Here is a 16208-nt window from a genome sequence, read left to right as displayed (position 1 = left end):
GCAGACAGTTCGCCTTTACCCGCAGCGGCGCAAGCATCACGATGTGAGCGTTTGCCGGTCGCGTGCTGCATAAAATAACAGTTGGAACTGCAATAGTGCATGTAATAGTAGTTGTTTATCTTGCTCACATGTAGACTAATGTCATTATCCTTAAGTCAAGCGTACCTAATTCTCTTTGCTGACCGCGTAAAAGGCAAGAAGGCGTGCGTGCTAATGATCTTCAAGAGTATAGCCCCATATTTGATATCTTGCGTTTTCTTCCAGTAACACATTTCTTTCCTTCGTAGATATTTGTGTGCACAGCACACAAGCGATATACAGACGCTTCCACCATGTTACGGTGTTTTGCTTTCTGGAGAGTTGCGAACGATGGGAAGTGTTTGCGAGTGGTCTGTGGTCAGCGTATTTTCTTCGCGTCACGTTGGATGTCTCATGATCAGCGGGGAAATCTTGTGGTTACCGTATATGCTGAGTACTTCCCATTCGGTCTGCAACTATCCACTGTCTACACACAGGTCCACCTTAAAAACACGGGTTAAGAAAGGGTAATTCAATAGCTTAGGCTAGTTCATAGTTCAGGCCAGTAATACACAAAGATTCTTAATAGTGCTGCGCAAATTTCGTAACAGTAATTGCTGGTGTTACTCTCAAAGCCCTGTCGTTAGACGAAAGAATGGTTTCTGGGTTAAAGAAGTGACAGAAATTTAAGTCTCTCAACAAATACGGACGCATGTAAGTTTCTACAACGCGTGATACGGGCATAACGAGCTTGAAACGCGGGAGGTAAATACGGAATTTTTGGCGATGAAAACAGCACAAGTGTCGTCACATACGGCAGTGCGGCTACATAATGACTAGATCGCGGACGTAACGGCAGTGACTCAGCCTAAGAGAAAAGGACCTGCAGCAGACAGCAATGATGAAGAACAAACCAAATCGAAGAATCAAAAGGAACGCCTGAAGAGCTTCAACCTTCACACAGTGAACAGTCGCTGTAGTGACGCAGCTGTCAGGTGCATCTACAGTGATTAAAAAGTACCCAGCCGAAAGCTCGTGCGAATTTAATCTTAGAAGTCAGTGGAAGCCTGACAATATGTTATTAACTCATATCACTGTGAAACTATTCATTCATATAATTCACACTTTCTTTTTTTTTTTTTTGTCATCAGTCTACTGACTGGTTTGATGCGGCCCGCCACGAATTCCTTTCCTGTGCTAACCTCTTCATCTCAGAGTAGCACTTGCAACCTACGTCCTCAATTATTTGCTCGACGTATTCCAATCTCTGTCTTCCTCTACAGTTTTTGCCCTCTACAGCTCCCTCTAGTACCATGGAAGTCATTCCCTCATGTCTTAACAGATGTCCTATCATCCTGTCCCTTCTCCTTATCAGTGTTTTACACATATTCCTTTCCTCTCCGATTCTGCGTAGAACCTCCTCATTCCTTACCTTATCAGTCCACCTAATTTTCAACATTCGTCTATAGCACCACATCTCAAATGCTTCGATTCTCTTCTGTTCCGGTTTTCCCACAGTCCATGTTTCACTACCATACAATGCTGTACTCCAGACGTACATGCTCAGAAATTTCTTCCTCAAATTAAGGCCGGTATTTGATATTAGTAGACTTCTCTTGGCCAGAAATGCCTTTTTTGCCATAGCGAGTCTGCTTTTGATGTCCTCCTTGCTCCGTCCGTCATTGGTTATTTTACTGCCTAGGTAGCAGAATTCCTTAACTTCATTGACTTCGTGACCATCAATCCTGATGTTAAGTTTCTCGCTGTTCTCGTTTCTACTACTTCTCATTACCTTCGTCTTTCTCCGATTTACTCTCAAACCATACTGTGTACTCATTAGACTGTTCATTCCGTTCAGCAGATCATTTAATTCTTCTTCATTGCATAAATATGTGTTTATGTCTGTATGTTCCACATCTCCACCTAAACCATGGGACTGATTTGGACCTAACTTGGTGCACATACCACTTACTGTTCTGGAAAAAAAAATTTTGTGGTGGTAAGAACAACCTACCTATCAAAGACCTGGAGGTTGCAAAGAAATGTACCCCACGACGCTCGATACCCAGACTTCATTCTTCAAGTATTGAGAACGAGAGCATTTATTAACTTGCAACAATCTTTACACACTATTTCAAAGCTTTACAGAACTATTTTCGTTGACAGACCCACAAAATGATGAAAGGAAAAAACTTTATCGCTCACTGTATTTTCGCTTTTTATGTACTAAAACTACGCCCAGACAAGACGTTTTGCTTTTACTTCTTTTCTACTAACTACATTCGTGACACACTTTGCAGACAGTATTCACATATGCTACTCAAAATCCCTGCAAGGATTGTTCATTGTACAACACATACACTATGTGATCAAAAGTATCCTGACACTTGGCTGAAAATGACTTACAATTTCGTGGCGCTCTCCATCGGTAATGCTGTAATTCAGTATGGTGTTGGCCCACCCTTAGCCTTGATGACAGCTTCCACTGTCGCATGCATACGTTCAGTCATGTGCTTGAACGTTTCTTCTGGAATGGCAGCCCATTCTTCACGGTGTGCTGCACTGAGGAGAGGTATCGATGTCGGTCGGTGAGACCTGGCACGAAGTCGGCGTTCCAAAACATCCCAAAGGTGTTCTTTAGGATTCAGGTCAGGACTCCGTGCAGGCCAGTTCTTTACAGGGATGTTATTGTCGTGTAACCACTCCGCCACAGACCGTGCATTATGAACAGGTGCTCGATCATGTTGAAAGATGCAATCGCCATCCCCGAATTGGTCTTCAACAGTTCGACGGAAAAATTATGTCAATAATTTGTCACGGCTCAATCTTGTAAAACAAAAATTTTACTGACTGTATCATACCATTCAATTTCTGATGAAAAAAGTTATTTATTCAAGACGTGGTTTCTCCTCCACAGAAAGTGCGAAAGTACAAAAGAGCATAAAGTTTCGTTGTATGATAATAGTTACAGTATTTAAAAATAATGGAATACGTTCAAGAACAGGCGTGGTTCTCAAGCAAATTAGGTTTGTTATGAAGCGGTTCATTTGATCAAAGCCAAACCATACATCACCGGGGACGCAATATTCACGTAGCATCTAATTCAATGTAATTAATTACGAATATTTAGTAGCACAATGCAAACGGGTAACGGATTTCGTTGTTAACTTACTCGTCGGCAAATTAATCGTGTTTCCCGAAAACACGCATGGAACAACATTCAGATACGATCGATCTACATTCTGCGGTTAATTGTCTGCTCAGTGTCACGTATGAATATATGCTGTGTGCACCTGACCGACGATACACATCGGCTGAAATTTCTACTCGAATGAACCAACAGCTGTCATTCGGTGGTACAGAGGTTGTCGTTATCCCACTCTTTCCACCTCTCCTTCGATACTACGCGTAACCCCTTTCCACAGATAAACGGCTTCTGCCTCTGAGGACAAATTATGAAGTACGTTTATCCTTATCTTACAGTTCTAATGATGGTTGTAGCTGCGAAGCCGCTTATCTGTTCAAGTAAATTAAAATGTGACCGAGACAGCGAATTCTTCGATAGTCGTTTAGACATTAGGGTCACCGGTCTCGTACGAAGGTCATAGCTACGTCGTTCCGTGTACCTGATTATGCCTGAAATCACACTGCAGCCACGGATGCACCACAAGACTATAAAAGAGACTACTCAGGTAACTGAAATCCCTAACCTCTTGAATACGGACTTTGTCTCCGTATTCCCGGCTTCCAGCGATCCCAGTCCAACTGGTAGCACGCAATTGTCAACCAAGCTTCCAATCGCGTGCTACAATCTTGCTGTTGTTATTGTTGTTGTTGTTGTTGTTGTGGCTTTCAGTCCGGAGACTGGTCTAAAGCAACTTTCCACGCCATTCTATCCTGTGCAAGTCTCTTCATCTCTGAATAACTACAGCAACGCGCATCCAATTGCACACGGCTGCTATAATCGTCTCTCGGTCTCCCTCAACAACTTTTACCCTCCACACTTCACTTCAATACACAAAATTGACGATTCTTTGATCTCCCTGAATACATACGGTCAACCAAACCCTTCTTTTAATCAGACAGAATACCACGGGCAATAGTCTATCGAACAGCTAACCTTCTGTAGGGAGTTTGACTTTGAACTGTTCAATGATATTCTAGGACAGTGACGTCAGTTGTCGTCTGCCACCTGAAACAGAGTGGCGTATAGGGAAGACCGCCATCAAAACGCAATACTTCCGTTGCCCTGTGACCCCAGTTTTCGAGTTATTCAATAAAACCGTACAAGAGTGACCTTCACATGCACCTGCGCTCCAACATTCATCCTTCACGAGTCAGGATTTCTGTTGTGTTGTTCGTGGCACTCCCTGCGACCATTGTACAAACATTTTCGACTATACGAACTATTCACGAGATTTGACCTTCTTTGGCCACTGTTGACTGAGCTATTACGCCGCTAGCACAGCTGGCTATTCCCACGAACGTCAATTTTACAAATTGTAACTGCACAACTGAGCCGGTGCCGTAATAATGCCGGTCAATGAAGACCAAACAAGATCGAATGTGGGAAGTAACAAGTGCAGTCTCCAATTTTTGTATATTTGTTTGAAGGTCACTTTTGTACGTTTCTACTGAACAGTTCCAAATCTATGAACGTATCGCAGCATAAAATTTAACTACATTAAATTTCCTAGGCAAAGGCCATCTTCATTTTTTTTCTGTAGGCTTATTAGTTTTAGCGAGCTAGAGAATATGAAAACTTCCCACTTGGTTTTTGAAGGCCAGATATTTGTGGGCTGCCTAAAACGACATCGATAGGGGCAACTGATGGTTCAAATGGCTCTGAGCACTATGGGACTTAACTGCTGTGGTCATCAGTCCCCTAGAACTTAGAACTACGTAAACATAACTAACCTAAGGACATCACACACATCCATGCCCGAGGCAGGATTCGAACCTGCGACCGTAGCGGTCGCATGGTTCCAGACTGTAGCGCCTAGAACCGCTCGGCCACTCTGGCCGGTTGTAGGGGCAACTGAATCACCCCGCATATACTTGTTAAGAGTATCAAACTTTAGCAAACGAGATAAACACATACGTACATACCATACATACATACATTATGGCATAATAGACATTTAGCACACTGGACTAGCATTCAAAAGGAAGGCGGTTAAACTTCGCGTCCGACCATCCTGGTTTAGATTTTCCGTAATTCCGCTAAATCGCTTCAGGCAAATGCTGGGATGGTTCCTGTGAAAGGGCAAGGCCGACTTCCTTCCCCATCGCCCCCTAATCCGATGTCACCGATGTCCTCACTGTTTGGTCCCTTTCCCCAAATCAACCAACCGACCATAACAGAAAAGATGACAATGTAAGCGACTTTAATCCCATATTTGGGAATTGCTACGACTTCAGAGCTTGCGGACATCACGCCATCAGTGGTACACGTTGCAAGACGTAGAGCACATTGGCATAAGTGCTCTGTACTTTGTTGAACTACACAGTCATAAAGGGTTGATCATATGAAATAAGCCCGTTCCTGCAATTTGTCTTTTGGCCTCGCAGCCCATGTTATGAGCCTGTTCAGAGTTTTACACACACGTCATGCTTCACTGAAACCAGTAGCTAGATTTTCCGATTGTGTCATCCAATATTGTTCAGACCTCATTTTCGACATATATATTTGGAAACACATCTGACGCTAGTGTTGTATGCTGCCCTCATGGAACTTGAGGCAGGAGAATGGTGACCATATAATAGGTGTTTGTTGGAGCTACACTACTTGATCAAAAGTATCCGGACACCTGCCTGAAAATGACTTACAAGTTCGTGGCGCCCTCCATCTTAATGCTGGAATTCAATATCGTATTCGCCTCCACACAGTCTTGATGACAGCGTCCACGCTCGCATGCATATGTTCAATCAGGTGCTGGAAGGTTTCTTGGGGAATGGCAGCCCATCCTTCAGGGAGTGCTGCACTGAGGACAGGGTTCCATTTCGGTCGGTGAGGCCTGGCACGAAAACGATGTTCCAAAAAAATGGTTCATATGGCTCTGAGCACTATGGGACTTAACATCTATGGTCATCAGTCCCCTAGAACTTACAACTAGTTAAACCTAACTAACCTAAGGACATCACGCAACACCCAGTGATCACGAGGCAGAGAAAATCCCTGACCCTGCCGGGAATCGAACCCGGGAACCCGGGCGCGGGAAGCGAGAACGCTACCGCACAAACATCCCAAAGGTGTTCTTTAGGATTCATGTCAGGACATTGTGTAGGCCAGTTCATGTTATTGTCGTGTAACCACTCCGCCAGAGGCCGTGCATTATAAACAAGTGCTCGATCGTGATGAAAGATGCAATCGTCATCCTCGAATTGCTCTTTAACACTGGGAAGCAAGAAGGTGCTTAAAACATCAGTGTAGGCCTATGCTGTGATAGTGCCACGCAAAAGAACAATGGGTGCAAAACCCCTCTATGAAAAACACGACCACAACATAACACCACGGCCTCCGAATTTTGCTGTTGGCACTACACACGCTGATAGGTGACGATCACCGGGCATTCGCCATACCTACACCCTACCATCGGATCCCCATATTGTGTACCATGATTCGTCACTACACACAACGTTTTTCCACTGTTCAATCGACCAATGTTTACTCTTTTTACACCAAGCGAGGCGTCGTTTGGCATTTGCCGGCGTGATGTGTGGCTTATGAGCAGCCGCTCGACCATGAAATCCAAGTATTCTCACTTTCCGCCTAGCTGTCATAGTATTTGTAGTGGAACCTGATGCAGCTTGTAATTCCTGTGTGATTGTCTGGATAGATGTCTGCCTATTAGACATTACGATCCTCTTCAACTGTCGGCCGTCTCTGTCAATCAACAGACGAGGTTGGCTTCTATGCTATTGTGCTGTATCTTCACGTTTCCACTTGACTTCTTGTTGTTGTGGCCTTCAGTCCTGAGACTGGTTTGATGCAGCTCTCCATGCTAATCTATCCTGTGCAAGCTCCTTCATCTCCCAGTACCTACTGCAACCTACATCCTTCTGAATCTGCTTAGTGTATTCATCTCTTGGTCTCCCTCTACGATTTTTACCCTCCACACTGCCCTCCAATGCTAAATTTGTGATCCCTTGATGCCTCGGGACATGTCCTACCAACCGATTCCTTCGTCTAGTCAAGTTGTGCCACAAACGTCTCTTCTCCCCAATCCTATTCAATACTTCCTCATTAGTTACGTGATCTACCCACTAACCTTCAGCATTCTTCTGTAGCACCTCATTTCAAAGGCTTCTATTCTCTTCCTGTCCAAACTATTTATCGTCCATGTTTCACTTCCATACATGGCTACATTCCATACAAATACTTTCAGAAACGACTTCCTGACGCTTACATCTTTACTCGATGTTAACAAATTTCTCTTCTTCAGAAACGCTTTCCTTGCCATTGCCAGTCTACATTTTATATCCTCTCTACTTCGACTATCATCAGTTATTTTGCTCCCCAAATAGCAAAACTCCTTTACTACTTTAAGTGTCTCATTTCCTAATCTAATTTCCTCACCATCACCCGACTTAATTCGACTACATTCCACTTGACTATCACATCAGAAACAGTGGACCTAGGGATATTTAGGAGTATTGAAATCTCGCGACACAAGCGACACCAAATCACCTGACCACGTTCGAAGTCCGTGAGTTCCGCGGAGCGGCCCGTTCTCTCTCACGATGTCTAATGGCCATTGAGGTCGCCGATATGAAGTACTTGGCAGCAGGTGCAGCATACTGCACCTAATATGGAAAACGTATGTTTTTGTGGGTGTCCGGATACCTTTGATCACATAGTGTACCTTTCTCAGCGTGCAGCTGGCACACCCTTGGTGTCTGCTGGTGCAATTCCAGCTAAGTAGGCGCATGTATAGGCTTCAGAAATCCAGTAATGAGTCTACAAAACTCATTAAGAGCGATTGAGAGCGATATTCATTTATTTAGTGTTTGCAAGATTGTACCAAACATATTCACCTTCTGTACAACAGAAAAATAACGCAGTAGTTTTTTCACTGTTGCTACCCCCCTGAATGTTCCCGTAATTTTGCTGTGGGCATTAACAAATGTTACCCTCTCATGTGAAAATTAAAATGAGTTTCTTTCAATAGTTTATTCGTTATTTCTCTTCCGTATGTCCTTACAAATGTTTCCATAGAGTTTCATTGTCTTACGATCTGTTGTTTTTGACAGGGGCCCTTTCATGTAGCTAATGTTTACTTATTACCACCCTCAATTTTGTCCAAATTGACACTGGACGTGGAAGCTTACTTGGTCACAGCGTGGTTTGGTTTGGCGTGGAGGCCGCCTTCATCAGAAGACACGCTTGGGAAGGAAACCGGCCTAAGATTCTCTGCAGCGCGCGCCGTCTGCGGAACTGTGCGGGGCGCCGTAGCGGCGCTGGCCGGCCGGCCTGCTGGTCGATTAGCGGCGAGGGCGCAGACCCCATTCATCCGGCGTCTTAATTAAATCGCGACGCGGCGTGGCGTGCTGCGACGCCGACTTAACGACGGCGCCAGGCGTCTTCCGAGTAGAGAGCCTCCAGTGGCCGGCGCAGATTGACGCCGGCGGAAACTCGGACTTGCAGATATCTTGCTGACACACGTAGCTGGAGATGGTCTTCTGCTGTCTAACCACACGCAAACTGTAAAACCACGTTGGCGCAACGGCGCCTCGCTCCAAGTCATGCGTGTATCCGACAAGTCCGTATTACGAAAATCACTATGTCTGTCGTTGTTTCGGTCATCAACTATCCTTCCAGTTAATTAACAATCACCTCAGGAGTTCACAGTCATCGATACAATGTTCGAGATGGAGACGAAACGCCAAGAATCCGTAGTGAATTAGAGAAAAGCCTGCCCTGGAATCCCTGAAAATGAAATGATACGAGGTATTTGACGCCGTCTCTGAGCAAGCATCGACAAACTACAGTCTTAAATTTGAGATAATCGCAGTAACGTGTAAACCCGTACTCAGACAGCAGCTGACAGTGAAGTACAAAGAGTAATGTTCAAGAAATTTAAAAATGAGAGGTAGGCATTATATGTCAGTTAGTGAAATAAACCCCTCAATACCGTGGTTTCAAAACACGAAAATATCAAGGAGATCCACAGCAGCTATTGCCAGATCAGTGAAGTCATTGGAAATTCGAGAAATAACTTCAAATTAGTTTCACATCCGTATGTCTATAGGACGGGGAGGATAATCCAAATATTTTTACACAGTGTGTTAGGAATAAGAAGCACACATGCGTACTATCAAGCTATTGCAACAAAAAACATTAATTCGCCGTCTGTTATGGGCTGCATGTCTTTCTTTTAGCTCGTTGAAAGTTTTTAGCTAAATTTCTTTACTCGTTTTTTAAGTTGTTACGAAATATATCTGTAGGATTGCTAAAAAGCTTTTGTATTATATTTGGTTTTCCCTTTAACATGTCATCAGGTGTTTCTAGTAGTGAAAAAAGGGAAGAATTAAAAAATAAAACTGAACAAGAGTTTCGTACAAGCTGTAAATTACAATAAAAACATTGCATCTCTATAATGCAATATATATATACCAGGAAGGTATTGGATTTCTTGCCTTGTAAGATTTGTATTCAGTCTCAAGTCTTCGACGACTTCCTCCGTCGATACAGCCAGGAGATTTGAGTAGGTATGTGATTTAATTCAGAAAATTATGCCATGGAGACGTCACAAAATCGTGGAACTTCCACACGGTACCAGAGATTATGTCGATGTCTGTGATGGAAGAACATCTAACGAAATCAGCAACATGGCTATCAACGTTCTCCCATCGCAGACATCAGTATAACTTCTGTTAGTATGTGAATGTTACGTGACTTCGTGGCATCTTCATGGCATAATGTGACCAACCACACGGCCTACAGATAACTCCTGGCGATAGCGACAGAAGAAGTCTCGTGACGTTGAGGCTGAGTAAAAATCTGACGCAAACGGGAGCGTTTGGAAAGAAGAATCCTTTGGCCTTTTAACGCGGCCAGCCTAGATTTTAGCAGCGTCCAACTCTTCCAGAAAGTGCAGAGAAAATCTAAAGCTACGAGGAAGTGCAGAATAACGAGTTTCAAATACCTTTACCGATAAATGAAAACACAAAAATTTAATATTATTTACAATGACAACTGCAAGGTAAGTCTTTCAACATATTGTCAAGATACCAGCTGTGGCGCAACTGAAATGTTGTTACTAACACAATCTATTTATAAATGTGTTCATTCAACCTTCAAGAGTATACAGATGCAGTATTGGTGGTATATTGCTCGTAGGACGTTGACAAAAAATTCGGTCTGCTCGCTCGCATTATTAAGGAACTGATTCTGGCAGCGTATTGGCCTGAGTTTTAACTGTTCCCCTGACAAATACGTATGTACACTCAGCAAAAATATTCTTAGCCCAGAAAAGGGAGGTCAGAATGATTTGCGACGTCAGTTCTCGAACTTCAGTTTCAGTGTCTAAGAATTATATCTCTGCGATCCCTGTACATATATGACCGTCGAATTTTTTGTTGACAATATTAATTCATTCACAAGAAAATACAACGTTCGTTTAGTGAACACTAGACAGTAAAACGATGTGCCCTTTGATAACACCTCCTGAGACATTATGCAGAAAGGTGTGAACTACTGAGCCAGATTCATTTCCAATATCAGAACTGAAAAGAATTGAGTGGTAAGTCCCAAATATTCAAACGCAAGTTGAAAGGTTGCCTTGTGGCATACCCTTTCTACTCTGTACGTGTTATTTATTCGGATAATCTCTTAAAATATTTCCGTGTTTTACTAGTTCTTTAATTCTTTGTTTATAAATTTTCTAATTGGCATTTTAAACACTACGTACCGACTCATTACACGAGCAAGTAGCTTCCTCTCGCATGCTCTCACAGAATCTGATGAATAAAAAATAAAAGAAGCCAAACTAAACTGTAGTGATTGGGCATTGTGTAGCATATCGAGCTCAGATCTATTTTAGTTATGTATTTGATTAACCATGCTGTGAAAACGTGACAGAGAAACAGCTCAAGAGACTGGGGAAAAAGGAAGACTGGAAGCAGTGGAACTGCAGTGTGACATTTTACTGGGGACGAAATGAGGAGACGTGGTTGGTAACGTAGCGGTTTCATATTGCCGACGTGGGAGGAGATTTCTCCGCTACAAGATTATTAGGGCTAGAAGCAGAGCTCATATCTGTCGCAAGAACGCAGGAAAGAATTCGTACTGCAGAAAGAATCTCATGGTGACATTCTTTGGTACTGAGTAACTCTGCTCCAGGAATTTGCTGGAAGAAAGATCTCATAGCGAGCGCGTCATGATTCCAGAGCAAAAATATAACACGGATTGTGTAGGGAGTTGTACATCAGTATCCAAATCTGATTATGAAGATCAGTCTTAAAGAATGATAAAAATGAAGAATTAAAACTGTTTTAATCTTGTTGTGCTTGTCATGATGATCGACTTACTAAAAAAATGATCAGTCACGGTCTCTGGCTAGGTCGGAATTCAGTGTCATCGTAATACAACATATTTTTCTCTTTGAAAAGAAACTTGAAGTAGAGTCATGATGGTGAGTATCGTTGAATAACTTGATCTAGCTATAGAAATATGTTGTGGGGCTGCACCATTACTAGTGTCATCTGTATTGTTACCAGATTACCCTCTCCTACCCTTACTCCTTCCCACCAGTATGACGTCATCGATCGTGGCTAGATTTTCCGATCTCCTTCCCCTCTGACACCATAGGCCAATTGCTCCATGTAGAAAATGGCCGAAAATTCAGAAACTGCCAGGAAATTCAAAACATCCAAGATGGTGTACCTAGCACAATTTTTCTAAGTATAAAATCCAAGACGTTGCACCTTAGAACATCCTCTGTGACGTCAACATTGAGGATGATGGATCCATGGATACCAATACAGTCTACAAGGTTGTCAGATTTCAGGGGTTTTTCCTATCCCTCTGACGTCAGAACCCAAGATATTGGGACAACCTAAATGTTTGGCAGATTTCATGTGTTCTAAGTTTAGCATCCTGTATTAAATATAAAATGGCAGGATATTGAAAAATCAACTTGCCCTAAGTTTGAAGCTTTCACAATATGCATGTTTAAAGAATTTCCTCCACCCTTGTTACTCTAAGTTTAAAACTGTGTGCTGTTTAAACATTTACAGTAGTGTAGATGGGAACCATTATATCTACACTCAAACAAAATGTGAACGAGCCCGTTTTGCGATCCGCTAGTAAGGCCTCCACACACCTCGTCCAAACCGCTCTGTGCCAGTACTGGAACTGAAGGCCATTTGGGCCTCCACTGTGGCAAAGCTAACAGCCGCCGAGGTATTACTGTTCATATAAGTGCATCTTTTTTCTCTAAAGATCACTTTAATTTGCCTATAGTCGGAATCTGCGTTTTACATAGTCATGCGTCGATCAACACCTTTGCATTTCTACTTTAGTCATCCTTGCTTCGCAGTTTTATGCTTTCCACCAATCTCATATTTTGTCGTTTGTATCCCATTTGACCTCCTTCATTTACTGTATTTTTATATTTTCTTCGATTCCCAATTATATGAAGTATCTCATGACGAAAATAAAAGAAAGATTCAATAGTGTGATTAAAACTCAGGGTGAAAGGATATCAATGACATTGCAATGCTGAGTGAAAGTGAAGAAGAATTACAGGATCTGTTGAATGGAATGAACTGTCTAATGAGTACAGAATATAGGTTGGAAGTAAATCGAAGAAAGACGGAAGTAATGAGAAGTAGCAGAAATGAGAACAGCGACAAACTTAACATCAGAATTGGAGATCACGAAGTAGCTGCAACCTAGACAGCAAAACAACCCGTGACGTACTGAGCAAAGTGGACGTAAAAAGGAGACTAGAACAGGCATAAAGGGTATTCTTGCCCAAGAGAAGTCTCCTAGTATCAAACATAGGTCTTGTTTTCAGGAAGAAATCTATGAGAATGTACGCTTGGAGCACAGCATCGTAGGTAGTGAAACACGGATTTTGGGAAAAATGAGACAGACGAGAATAGAAACACCCGAGATTTGGTGCTACAGATGAATGTAAAAAATTAGGTAGACTGATAAGGTAGTGAATGAAGAAGCTCTCCGCACAGTCAGTGAGGAACATATCCGAAACACCGACAAGATGAAGAGACAGGATGATAGGGCATCTGTTAAGCCATCAGGGAATAACTTCCGTAGTATTAGAGGAAGCTGTAGAGGATTAAAAACTGTGGAGGAAGACAGTAATTGGAATACACCCATCAACTAATTGAGGACGTAGGGTACAGTTGCTGCTCTGAAATGAAAAGGTTGGCACAGGAGAGAAATTCGTGGCGGGCCACGTCAAAGCAATCAGAAGACTTATGACTCAAAAAGAAATTTATGTCGTGTCCTTGGATTTCTTCTGGGCGTTGTGGTTTTGCCTATTTCATCGTCTGCTTATCTCTACTATTTCATCTCTTAAAGCTGCATATTCGGCCTCAGTTTCGCATGTTTCCCCGGTTTTAGTCGATGACTGTCAAATGCTCCCTTCAAAACCTTCAATAAATACAGTTACTTTAGGTTTATCCAGTCCCATCTCCTTGGTATGAATAGGAACTATACTTAGTCAAAGGTATGAGGACATAATAAAAAGCCTGCAGTAGTTTGCAATCATGTATGAAAAATTATTTCATTGTCGAGTTCGAAGCATTTGTATCGCTTTTCCACACTTAGTAATCAGACTTTCAAGCAGGTACAGTAAAAGCCCGTACAGAACTGGAAATTCTGAGTTCAGCGGCCTGCATCTCCTTCGCAGCGACTTTGTTGTGCGGGTCGCGGTATGATTCGCTCCCGGAGCAGGGGGAGCAGTGTTGCGCTGTGACGTCACGACCGCCTGGACCGGCGCGCGCGTGCTTGCCCGGACCCCTGGCGAGCGTCGTAATTGGACCCCTGGACCGATCCCTCAGTCCGCTGGTCGCTTAATGCTGCGCCGAATACCTCGATGCTGCAGCCCGTATCAGACTACACGTCCAAATGTCCGCTCAACCGTTTGCGTAAGCAATTACATCATCGAGCGCACATGAAGACTGATCCTATTGGCTCTTACGTTATTTTCAAAAGGTCTGCGTAGAGACCACGCAAAGGAACAACTCTGTCGAAAAACTATTTTAATGAAATTGGCTTATTCTCGTAATTCGTGGTTTGCTGTATCGCAGGCAGACTCAGACAGACAAGAACATTTACAACAGAATAAATTAGATAATGAGTTATTAGTGTCACACCTCAAGGAGGAACTAGAAACATTTAGCTCTGGGCGGGAACATGTAGAGGAACTGCAGCTAAAGTTTATAACAGTTGACCAACTGCTGGATGGATATGTACTTGGTAGAAAAGCTCGTGGTGGGACTGCCTCTCCATGGTATAAAATCACCTTAAAGGAAAAGTTTATGTTCTGACACTCGTGGATGACTCAGGAAACGAGAAATTGATGGTAGCAGAGTGAAATCAGAAATGCTGACCTCCGTCTTCAAATGTTCCTAGGACTGCTGCTGCTTAATCCTCGCACCACTGCAAAGGTGAATGGCTTCCTCGTATAGCGCGAAACGCAGCGCGCTACCTTGCGGGACAGACAAGAGGAGCAGAACCATATTACATCCACGCGGCGCGCTAACGACCGTCGGCTAGATAACCGGCAAATCTGACTGTGGTTTTTAGGCAGTTTGCTACGGTCGTTTAGGTAAATGCTGTGCTTGTCCCCAAATTCCGGCTCAAAGAGTACGATACACAAACAATTAACAAAACGAAGTTTACACGATCCACAGACGGATGGCACACAGCGCTTCCCTTTCTTAGGTTACCTTGACGACTGTAGCGTCAGAAAGGGCATTCGGCCACAAAATTAAGTACTAAAATAAAATTTTCCAAATCCTGAAAGAGCGGACCCCGTACTATCCAGAATCAACGATAGAGAGAAGAAAGAGAAACTGAGGAAATGAATGATGTAGGAAACAGTGTCAGTGGCGTTGAGAAGCAAATGAAATCGCTGAAACTTAACAATGCTCCATGGCCTGATGGTATCACAATCAGATTCTATACACAACTTGCATCTGAGTTAACTGCTAACTAAAGAAATAAGCGGCTTTGAAATGAAAACAAGACTCCATTCTGCAACTGATGGTTGTCCATATTCGGAATTGCGAATACATTTATGTACCCATGGGGAGAGGTCGGGACTGTGTGGAGGATGAGTAAGGGCTCCCAGCGGAACTTCTGCAACGTAGGCGAAACAAGCTTGGCAACATGTGAGCTGATAAATTGCTCCAGCAGAATGATGACGTCCGTGAAGATTCCCCTGGCCTTTGGATATCATGGCGCGTTTCAGTATCTGAAAGTGTCCACGCACCACCGTATCCATACGCCCAGGAATTTTCAAGGGTGGAATCATTCTGTAGGAGAAAAATTTCTGTTCACGTGTTGTGAAGGTTGTTTTGACCACACCACAGAAGTTTCACGGCGAAGCCCTTAAACGTATTTCATACAGTGCAGATCTCTTTCCATGCGCTTTCCATGTTTTTGGATCCCTGAAGAAAGACATACGTGACCGTAGATTTGCTTCGGACGAAGAAATGAAGGCCTGGTACAATTATGATTCCATAGACAACCACAAATATTTTGCCACCAAGATGTTGACCGTCTTGCCTCACAGTAGAATAAATTTATTAACGGTTATGGAGATTTCTTTTGAAGAACCATAATAAACAGATTATTTACTTTCTTGCATCTGTGTTGTTTTCATTTGACAGCTCCTTACATAGAAGTTAGAAGAAAGTAGTAGTTAGAAGAAAGCGAATGTCACACCCGTCTACAGGAAGGTTGGCAGGAATGACCCGAAAAATTGCCAACCAGTATCTTTCACAGCGATGTTTTATATAATCGCAGACCAAATTCGGAGCTCAGGCGTAATTAGGCGTCCCGGCAAAGAGATCTCCCCCAAGAAACCAGCATGGATTCCGAAAATAGCGATCATGCGAAACCAACGATCACTTTTCTCACATGTTGTATCGAATGCTATGAACGAAGGCAGTCAGGTAGACGTAGTAAGTAGTACGTCTTGACTTACGAAGAG

This window comes from Schistocerca piceifrons, chromosome 1 (assembly GCF_021461385.2).
Source record: "Schistocerca piceifrons isolate TAMUIC-IGC-003096 chromosome 1, iqSchPice1.1, whole genome shotgun sequence".
Lineage (NCBI taxonomy): Eukaryota > Metazoa > Arthropoda > Insecta > Orthoptera > Acrididae > Schistocerca > Schistocerca piceifrons.
Note: the sequence above shows the minus strand (reverse complement) of the source record.